Consider the following 12,118-nt stretch of genomic DNA (forward strand, 5'->3'; position numbering starts at 1 on the left):
TAATGTCCATCTTTACATTTATTAAGGCATTTATATATTAAATGTATCCCAATCCAATGGAGTGTGTGATTGTCTTAATTTAACCCTTTAACACCTAAGCCTCAAAACGAAATATCTGGCTTTTTTTGTGTGCTTATTTTAACCATAAAAGTGCAAATTAGTGAAATTACCGTAATCACCACACGGCGGCTTTGGCTTGGATGTGCAACTTTCAGAAACCGGTTGCGTATTTACGGTGATGCAAAGTTTGCTCGCGCAAAAGCGCCGCAATGCCCTGCAATATGCTCGGTGATTTCTGGCACCCCCCTGAGGGGGGACTTGGACCCCAGGTTGGGAACAATGGCAGGATAAAGTTAAATATACATTTATGGTCATAACGTCCAGCACTTGTTTCTATTAAGGGTCAAATAAATGCATGATGTCGATGAGTGTCCTCACTAAGAATGCAAGACAAGAACGTGTGTGTGTGTCGAGTGTGACCTGGAGAATGTTATCGTTCACATGAGTAACACACTCTCTCTCACACACACACACACACACACACACACACACACACACACACACACACACACACACACACACACACACACACACACACACACACACACACACACACACACACACACACACACACACACACACACACACACACACACACACACACACACACACACACACACACACACACACACACTAAACAACAGCCGGGCATCGCTGGGAAATCTGGAATGATGTCATGAATGATTCAGGCGACGGTGTGTGGTGTTGTGTGTCGAGTGGGAACACAGCTCGACAACACTCGCACACTCTGTCATTATCAACAACAATAATAATGACAATAAAAACAAAAAAAACGCTGTCACACTTAACGACAGGTTTATTTGTTTTATGACACTGGAACAACGGGTTGAGACACGGCGTCGAGCAGGTACTGTACGTTCTCACATTACGCAACCACTCTTAAGACACAATATGTGCAAAAAGTTATTATAGTGTTGCACTTTGTGGTCAAAAACATAAAGATTTTGACATTTTTTGGGTGATTCTGCCACATTTTCTCATTATCTGAGGAAGAAACACACTGAAAAGGGTCAGTGAGAACAAAGTGTTGGGCGTGATTATTGATGAAATGTTAAGATGGAAGCCATATATAAAACACTTAAAAAAGTAAGCTGGCCAGAAGTGTATCCCTAATTTTGAAAAAAAACGAAAGTACACTCACGTAACGCTACGAGATATTTCGATTTTGACGAAATTACGACATTTTATCCACAAACTAGAATTAGATACAGTTTGGGTGATGTATTTGTGATGTGGAGCAAAAGAAAACAGGGAAATATTCACATTTAAGTAGCTGACGCTGACTGATCGATGGATTAATTGGTAAATATCTTACTTTCTCTGATGTTTTGAACAGTGAGCCGAGTCGTGTGTGTGTGTGTGTGTTTGTGGTTGTTAAGAGACTGAAGGTGTCGCATCAAACACTGCAGCTACACTTCCACTGTGTATATATACTGTATAGTGTGTGTGATCACTCATCCATCCCTGTGTCCTCACTCACTTGTTACATAACACCAGTGCACCTGCATCCAAACAATCCCCTTAACAATGGCATGTGTGTGTGTGTGTGTTTGAACGATCTAAAACTTATTCATGCATAAAACCATGACCAGGATTCGTTTGGGTTTTGTGTCATGCGCACATGAAAACCAGGTAACACAAACACACGTGACCTCATATCAAATAACATGCACTGACAAAATGCACATGTATATATATATATCCTGGGGTAGAGGAGATGAAGTGAGGTGAGTACGGGACAGTAGAGCGTCTCCCACACGGCTGATCATGGAGCCTGTGATGACACCAGTGGATCAGATGACAAGCTGAAGCTAACACACAAACACACACACACACACACTCTCTCTCACACACACACACACAAACACACACACACACACACACACACACACACTCTCTCTCACACACACACATTGCACATAATGAATCACAAACACTTCCCACAGGAGTCACATATGTTCTGCCGCTTTAAACGGGGGGAGAGCTGAAATACAACTCTATTCCACTAAAATTAAGCATTTTTTGTTTAGTTTTCTATTTGTTTTTTTCGTTCCAGCCCTGCTCGTGCTGAATTCTGCTGAATTGAAACCCTAACCTTACCTTAACTCTAGAGGTGGGCGATATGGGCCAAAAAAAAATCTCAGAATGGGGACGGGTTGACATCCTTTACACCTTTAAGTTAAATTACAGAGTTTGTCACTGGACACAACATCCACATATACCTTACTAAACCTAAAAGTGTTCCTAACTCAGGAAACGTAAAAGTCTTAACCCTAAAAATTCTCTTAAAAGTTGTGGTGGTTTTTTGAATCTACATTAAAAAATATCTTTACTCATGATGCATGTTTAATCCGGGGATTCCACTTAAAGTTTGTGTGTTCAATTTTTGAGCTCGGATGACGAGCGGGACAGGAAGTCCAACACCTCTTACGACATTAAAAAACGTTTATTTTCAGAATAAAAGCACCTTGTTTTGTTTCTATAACAAAAAAAAATTAAATCGTAGGTGTGACTGAGAAAATCAATACAGTCACAGCACTCATTACACACAGGAGGGAAGTTCCTGTGAAAGAGGAAAAGTAATTTCAGGGTGTGTGTGTGTGTGTGTGTGTGTGTGTGTGTGTGTGTGTGTGTGTGTGTGGAGGAGAAACTGTCCATCAGTGTGGCGGTGAAGACAGGAAAGCTTAGCTCATCTTCCTGTGCACATGTAAGGAAAAACCCTTTAACTCGCTCCCAAACTGCTTCTATTACAGTATATACACGTGTGTATATATACTGCATAACCCTAAAGGTATGTGTACATGTACACAGAGAAATAAAGGTGTGTTTACAGCACTGATACAGAAGGTGTGTTCCTCACTAAACAGGAAACTACAGGTCTATTTTAGTGCTGTGCTGTTCTTCCCACCCTGCCCTGCTGTAAATACGCTACGGAAAACACAACTGTGTGTGTGTGTGTGGATAACACACACACACACACACACACACACACACACACACACACACACACACACACACACACACACACACACACACACACACACACACACACACACACACACACACACACACACACACACACACACACACACACTCCCCCCCCCCCCCATACACACACAGGTCTCATAAACCCATTAGAAAAAGCCATAAAAGCACCAGTGTGATCCATTTAGCGGTGGGGGTTCACACACAGGCGTTAACATGGAGTCAATGAGTGTGATAATCACCTGAGAATGTTGCCTGTGGTCGAGGTGGGCGGAGCCACACACGCACACACACACATCATGAGTTTTTGTTTTTGTGGAATCAAACATTCGTCAGAGTCAAAATGTTATGACTAGGAATTTATTTACCAGACATCGTCCAACAACAATGAGGTGATGACACAACTCTCTCTGTGACACACACACACACACACACACACACACACACACACACACACACACACACACACATTCTTGTACTTGCTGCATAGTGAGGACCGGGTAAAAGTGCTGCAGAGTGAGGACCAGCCTTTCCAATTTATAAATCAAGACAAAAATACAATTTCTGGACAGTAGATGTCACCCCAAACCTATACACCCCTTGAGATTCAGTAAAAAGAAAAGATTCAGAATAAAGTTTTTCATCAACAATGTGAGGACCATATCATCATTGAGTATAAACATTGTCTCAAAGTGTTTCACAGTCAATATCAACCAGGATAATATTTAATCTGGGATTATTGAGGGCAGATTTTAAATAATGAAATAATTTTCTTCCAAAAATAGCTGCTAAATACTCCTACTACCTCATTTAGTGATAAATCCAGTTCCATATTTAATATGCAATTGTGTGATGTAACATTTTAAAATATGTAATCTCATTAGACCATCATTTTTTTATTATGAATTAAAAAATAAATGGTGCCTTTGATATTTGATTTTTAAATATTCATGAAAAGTTAAATCTAAAAAGTCATGACATCCTGATTAAAGAAGGACATTCAGTCAGACTCAAGTTCGGAACAGCAAATTCCCACAATTTATTGCAAAATATAAAATAAAATTGGCAATGATTGAAACAGGTTGCTTCAATAAACCTGTCACTTCTGCCTAGCAACAGCAGACACAAAACCCTGAAGAGGTTGTTATTCCACTTTATAACGTCTGACAATTCTGCATAATTGTCTCAAGTAACATTTGCTACTTCCCATATAAAAAAAAAAGTGCAAATGTGCAATATACAAATATGAAAAAGAAAAAATAAGAATTTAAATGAATATTGTGGGTGACAATTATACCAGCTGAGGTCATTAAAAGGTCAAATAAATGAGTCTCATATCAGAGTCTCCACTGAACAAGACAAGAAAACTCATCGGTGAAGAAAACGATCTCAAACTAACTTTGCTCATCGCTGCTCGACAAAAACAGTCTGTCACTTGTGACGCGCAACAGCAGACAAAAACAAGCTAAGACACGGAGAACATCTAACCTCATCACAGGATGATAACCAGCAATCCTCATGCCTTCAGAAGTTAAGCTTCTTCTTCACTTTAGCAATTTCATTATAGACATAGTATTTGACGTCTTTCCATGTCCTCTTTTTGAGGGCAGGAGACGCTTTACTGATGCATCGCTGACAGTCATTTTTCCCTGGTACCTTCCTTAGAGCAACAAACTTAGCCATCCTTCGAAGCACCTCAGTCCTCTCCTCAGCAGTCCAGGGTCTCTTTATGGACTCTTGTGGAGCATCTAGAAATCAAAAATAGATCAGAATATAGAATGGTTAAACTATCCAATCTAATCCAACTTTATTTATAAAGCACTTTAAAACAACAACAGCTGAAACAAAGTGCTGTACATCATAAATAAAACAAGTAAAACATACAAATGTGTGACCTAATAGACCTAAGAACAAACAACATTAATAAATATTGTATTGACTGTATACTGTATATAGAATTTGGAGGAATATTATCTAATTGACTTCAAGGGAAGCTCAGTGTCTCTGGAAGTCAGTGGAGCAGTGAGCTGAAAGCATAGAAATATGCATGATGGTTTTTTGTCTCAATCCCATGCACAATTTGAGAGTGAAGTATAGAAACAAATATCAGCCCATTGTGTGTTATTTGCTCATCGATATAGTCCATTTGCATTTGTACATATTATATACTGTAAATAAAAACACTGTGATAGCATACGTTAGTTTTGTTGGGGGGACAGAGCGGTGGGCAGAGTTGATGTATAACTGGGTCTGAAATGAGCTTCCTCTGTTTCAAAGACCAGTAACTGTCTAAAATAAAATAAACAAGTCCAGTTTGTACTGATTTAATGAATTTTCAGATAACTAGTGAATGTCCAGATATTCTTTAGCCTGTTAAAAAAATAAACATACCATCATGGTGTTTCTTATGTCGCTTAACAGCTAAATGTGTTGATGTGATGCGTTGCTCTTCTCCGTCTGAGTCATATTATATTAGTCCATTGAATTAAAGATTCACTTTCAGAACACATCTGTATATTATCTGGACTCACCTCCATCTTCATCATCATCACATTCGTCAACATCAGCATCACACCCATCATCATCATCATCATCTGCAGTCTTCTTTACCCTCTTGGGTTTTGTGGTGTTCGTGTGTCGCTATTTTCCATCTGACAAAAAATATATCAACACTGTTAACATAAGATAAACTTAAACCCACAAAGTGGAAATTCACTTGTTACAGCAGCAAAAAGACAGTTAAGACAGACGCATGCAGACAGTAAAATTAGACAGCACAAAACAAGCAAGGGATTAGAGAAAGATAAGTGATAGTTCGGAATTTTGGACATAAGACCTATTTGCTGAGTTTGCTGGTGCTATGGCTAGCGCAAGTCAATGATACACGTTAGCATGGCATTAAAAACACTCATACCGACTCCACAGTGCACCTGAGGCAAATCAGTTGTAACGGCAGACTATCGATGTACATATCTGTGTTGATAGAATAATATTTGAAACAAAACCAACCTTGCAATTTGAAGGATTTATGTCTCAGCATCAGCAGCGCGTCATACTTCCTGTTAGGCTATGGCAGCGGCGGACTTATTCCGCTGCTGCTGAGAAAGTAGTCCCTCAAAAATTCATGCGATGCGACGTTAGTTTTGTTTCAAATATTATTCTATCAACACAGATATGTACATCTATAGTCTGCTGTTACAATTGATTTGCCTCAGGTGCACTGTGGAGTCGCTATGAGTGTTTCTAATGCTATGCTAGCGTGTACCATTGACTTGCGCTAGCCATAGCACCAGCGAACTCGGCAACTAGAAGAACTGAATGAAATTTCTTGAAAACGTCTCCAGACGTCTCCATCACACCGGCTGAGTTGGAAAATAGGTCTTATGTCCAAAATTCCGAACTATCACTTTAAATACAGAAAAAAACACTACAGTCTGGGCATTATGTGAACATTACATTAGAGAAATATTGCACGTTGTAGTGTAAATAAATGTGTATACGGACAGTAAGAATACAATAAGAATATAAATACTTCCAATACTAATTATTACTAATTAATACTAATTATGATTATTGCACAGGATGGTGGGGGTAGTAGTGGTGTTGTAGTGCAAGTGAAGGTGTTTACAGGGTTACATTAAGAGTTGTAAAATCTGATAGCAGTCGGGATGAATGACCTGCAGTACCGTTCCTTTTTGCACCACGGGTATCAAGTCAATCATTATGTTTTCTTTAAGATAATAACAATTGATTTGCATTCATACTGTTGTTGACATGTCAGGACTTACCCACATCATCACCAGCATCATCGTTTTCATGTGTACGATTAGTTTTGACTCTGTTGAGGCGGTGCGCAGGTGGACTTGGGTTGGACGTACATGGCAGATCATCTGATAGGACAACATATGTTAATACAAACATATCTACATGTATGTTAATCATCGTTTCAAATTATTTGTGTTAGGCTAAATATGTGGATTTTTTGAAGCGCTAAAATACATAAACAAGAGTGCAAATGTTATTTTCATGCAAGCTTCAAGCTTTGTGAAAAGAGCATTTGTTATTATTGTACTCTTCATTTGAAAATATTGCCCACTTTTTTGTCAAATGTTCAGTGTCAGGACTTACCCACAACATCATCATCATGGCTTTGTGTTAAAGCATGCGTAGGGAATGGGCTTGGTAGATCATCATCTGATTAGAAAGGATATATTAGTGCCGTAGACCTTATACATTATAGAGTCATCTTACAGCTTAAAAAGTGAAGAACACAAGGTGAACAGAATTAGCACTTAGTTTGATCGTAAGCCAATCTGAAAATAAACTTGATTAATATTGTCAGTTAATATTTTCCAGAGGAGATAATTGTCCAATAACCAGTTTCAGCTCTGCCTCAATAGAACATTTAGTAAATTATTTCCCACTTTGGAGGAAATTAGATGATAAAATTTAACACGAGTGGAAACCACTGTGATTGACAGCTGGTATCATTCAATAAGAGCCTGGTTGCAGGTCCTTCCTCTTAACTTATGGTTGCAAATTGTCAACATGGCACTATGGTGGCTACGATGGACGATGTCATCGTTGTCAACTTTTTCTGACATTTTATCTAAATCTTAGATTCTGCTTTAATAGCCAGCTAAAATGTTGTTGGATCACATATATCTTTAAGACCTGTGACACATTTGTCAAGCTCCTTAACAGCCAACACAAATCGCCCCAGTTCTCTCATCTTCTGTGCAATGTACCTGTGCTCACGGCCTTTTTTTGCAAACAGTGCGTTGCCATATGTACAAATCATTTCATCAGCCCTGATATGGGAGGTCTGATCTTGCATCATACCATGAATGATCTTCTGAATGAGTTGTGAGGAAGCTTTGTGTACTTGTTTTTTTTACCTTGCACTGTCTCCACTTTCTTCAACATTGCATAACAGTTTTGGCATAAGACGAAGACTTTAACATTATGCCACCAGTTTCCCTTATTGTGAAGGGATTCTGAAAGTGTCCTCCTTTGCTTGGACCCTGGTGGGGAACTCAAGGCTTTGTCACATCTAGAGTCCATCGCATTAGACCCTTCCACCTGGGGGGAGAGTAAAGTTATTCATGCAACAGCTTAAACCTTAAAGACATCTGTTGATGAGTGAGGTAGTCTGGCATTGTCAGTGATACCTGTAGGTGATTCAGTTAAGAGAAGCAGCGCTGTACTTATCTGAATCTACTGCAGGTAGCACTATCTATGCTAACTTTCTTTGATGAACCCCAATTCCAAAGAAGTTCAGACGTTGTGTAAAAGACAAATTACAATTATTTGCTGATTATTTGACTAATTGAATACACTTGGAAGACAAGATATTTAATGTTCAAATTTATTTTGTTTTAATAATATCTGAAAACAATGATTACAAGGTCTGGATGAATGAATATGAATTAATGACAGTCAAAAATAATGTATAAAGCTTTCTTACCTCTGACTCTACAAGGAGCACATCCTGCTCAGATGAGTGGTGGTCTTCTTTGGATCCAGGGTGGTCCACTAGATTACCCATCTCTGCCTCAGAGTCCTGTATAGCAGTGCAGAAAAAAAATGGGTTTATGTGATTATTGATGTGATTTGACTGTTAACACCTCAAAATGCTCATTTAGTGATATATTAAAACAATGATTACAAGGTCTGGATGAATGAATATGAATTAATGACAGTCAAAAATAATTTATAAAGCTTTCTTACCTCTAACTCTACAAGGAGCATATCCTGTTCAGATGAGTGGTGGTCTTTTCTGGATCCAGGGTGGTCCACTAGATTACCCATCTCTGCCTCAGAGTCCTGTATAGCAGTGCAGAAAAAAAATGGGTTTATGTGATTATTGATGTGATTTGACTGTTAACACCTCAAAATGCTCATTTAGTGATATATTAAAACAATGATTACAAGGTCTGGATGAATGAATATGAATTAATGACAGTCAAAAATAATTTATAAAGCTTTCTTACCTCTAACTCTACAAGGAGCATATCCTGTTCAGATGAGTGGTGGTCTTTTCTGGATCCAGGGTGGTCCACTAGATTACCCATCTCTGCCTCAGAGTCCTGTATAGCAGTGCAGAAAAGCAGGTTTATGTGATTATTGATGTGATGTGTTATTATTCCTGTACATTTTTTACATGAATGAGTCACAAAAGTGGAAACTGCTTAGCAGCTAAGCTAATGTAACAAATGCTAAGTTAGTTCAGCTCATTGGAGATGACAATAAACACTCTAGGATCTCTGAGGTATAAACAACTGGAGAACGGAGCAGCATTTTCTACTGTACTACTCTGCTGCTCCTGTTGTTGCAAAGACAAACAAAATAATCACACAATCCACAGCAGATCATTTAACCTACATCACAACACCTTACCTCAATTATTTAAGCAATTTACATTTTCTGAGAGATTATGTGCTCTTTTGTTTTTATAACAACGAGCCTTGTTCAAAATACTCTGAACTGTGTCTTTAATTTTGGAAAGAAAAAAAGCAAAGCAATATGATTTAGTTGTTTATAAATTCAGTGTTGTATTTTTAGAGCCACAGACAGTCTTTGTTGTGACTGAATAATGTGCATAATGTAATATAATATCCAAAGTATTAATGTAAAACATCCTATTTATTTGTGGTAAAAAAAAATACATTCACATGTTCTGACCCTGTTTTAGTGTTTTACACTTTATTCTGTGGTTAAATCTGAGGAAACCTCTCCATGCTGTTAGCTGTGTTAGCCTAGCTGTGGCCAGGCCTACAAGAAAAAGACACGCGCATGACCTCGTTTACTGAACTAAAACATTTAAATAATATATTATTAGTATAACACTAACAAACAGTCAGAAAAGTAAAAAAAAAAAAAAACAACTTACCTGTGGTTTTGAATGAGCCGCCTCACGACTTCTGAGCGTCTTAATCCTCCTGAATCTGTGCACGTGAAGCTGAATCTGTGCACGTGAAGTGCAGGTGCAGAGTGACGTCAGCTCCACCCCCTCAGGGAGCGCTCTGATTGGATGACTGTTAATGGGCCATTAATGTGGAGTGGGGGAGGGGAGCAGAGCAGAGCTGAGCTGAAGTGACTTTCTGATTCTGCTCACTGAGACAAAGCTGGCTGAAAGGATTTTCTCAAGTCTCTTGTATTATATTAAATGCAATTAAATTTTCACAACAACCCCTAAACTACACAAAATTATCTTCATTTAACACAAAACCTAAACATTTTTTTTTTATTATTATTTTTATTATTTCTTTTTTTTCTTTTAAATCTGGATACAATACTTTGCTAAGTTATACCAAACCAGAATTATATATTTTCAATTCAATATTTTTACAAATAAGTAAAAAAATTAAATTATGTTTCATGGTTATTTAAGTCTCTGCTGTAAATGGACATAAAACAGTGCTCTTCAACTTCAGAGCCAAGCAGAAATACTGAAACATCAGTGAAACATCAGTGAATCACAGAGCAGATGAGAGCGAGCACAAGAGATCTGTGCTGACAACACAGCACTGAGGTTTAGGTCCAGAGCTAACGTGTCTTCACAGTCTTATAACCAGAGCTAGTGTCTTCACAGTCTTATAACCAGAGCTAAAGTGTCTTCAGTCTTATAACCAGAGCTAACGTGTCTTCAGTCTTATAACCAGAGCTAGTGTCTTCACAGTCTTATAACCAGAGCTAAAGTGTCTTCAGTCTTATAACCAGAGCTAACGTGTCTTCACAGTCTTATAACTAGAGCTAGTGTCTTCACAGTCTTATAACCAGAGCTAAAGTGTCTTCAGTCTTATAACCAGAGCTAGTGTCTTCACAGTCTTATAACCAGAGCTAAAGTGTCTTCAGTCTTATAACCAGAGCTAACGTGTCTTCACAGTCTTATAACTAGAGCTAAAGTGTCTTCAGTCTTAAAACCAGAGCTAGTGTCTTCACAGTTTTATAACTAGAGCTAGTGTCTTCACAGTCTTATAACCAGAGCTAAAGTGTCTTCACAGTCTTATAACTAGAGCTAGTGTCTTCACAGTCTTATAACCAGAGCTAAAGTGTCTTCAGTCTTATAACCAGAGCTAGTGTCTTCACAGTCTTATAACCAGAGCTAAAGTGTCTTCAGTCTTATAACCAGAGCTAGTGTCTTCACAGTCTTATAACCAGAGCTAAAGTGTCTTCAGTCTTATAACCAGAGCTAGTGTCTTCACAGTCTTATAACCAGAGCTAAAGTGTCTTCAGTCTTATAACCAGAGCTAGTGTCTTCACAGTCTTATAACCAGAGCTAAAGTGTCTTCAGTCTTATAACCAGAGCTAGTGTCTTCACAGTCTTATAACTAGAGCTAGTGTCTTCACAGTCTTATAACTAGAGCTAAAGTGTCCTCAGTCTTGTAATCAGTCTCATGTCCTTGCCTGGACATTCCTCCCTCACTCCTCCATGTCCTCAGGAAATCTGTCAGAATCCATGATTTGTGCGTCTTTAAGTGAATGTGCTCTTTTAGCACAGAAATGCAGTCATTGCACATTAAACACTGGTTTGGTGCCTGTACTTCCTGGTAAAGTAAGGAAATATTTCTCTGTCCATTTGCTCTGGAACTGACGACTTTCTAAGTCAACTTCTAATCACTTTACAGAGGCAAAATCACAGCCCAGCACCATGTTGCATGTGTCACATGTTGCACAGACGTATCTAAATCAGAGGAGAGCTGTTAAGACTCAGTAACTCTTCTTAAGACAGTTCAGAGGTGAGTTTTATCATAAAGTCAGCTTCATTTACAGAGAGTTTGCTCGCTGTAGGAACATTAAAAAGGGTCGTATTTCACCTGTAGGCCTGACATAGATGATGAAAGTGACTCCACACAAACACTACAAACCTTTTCCCTTTAAAAAACACACAGACAATATCATCATGAAAAATAGGAAAATGTTGACAAAAACTTATATTTTCTATTTTCTTCCATATGCTCATAAGATAACAGTAAAGAGTGATTCTGATGAAACAGTGAATTTCTGTGTGAACACAGTTAACTTCTGTGGAGACACTGACATCTTCATC

The sequence above is a fragment of the Microchirus variegatus genome, assembly GCF_963457635.1.
Source record: "Microchirus variegatus genome assembly, chromosome: 8".
In the NCBI taxonomy this organism is placed as follows: Eukaryota; Metazoa; Chordata; class Actinopteri; order Pleuronectiformes; family Soleidae; genus Microchirus; species Microchirus variegatus.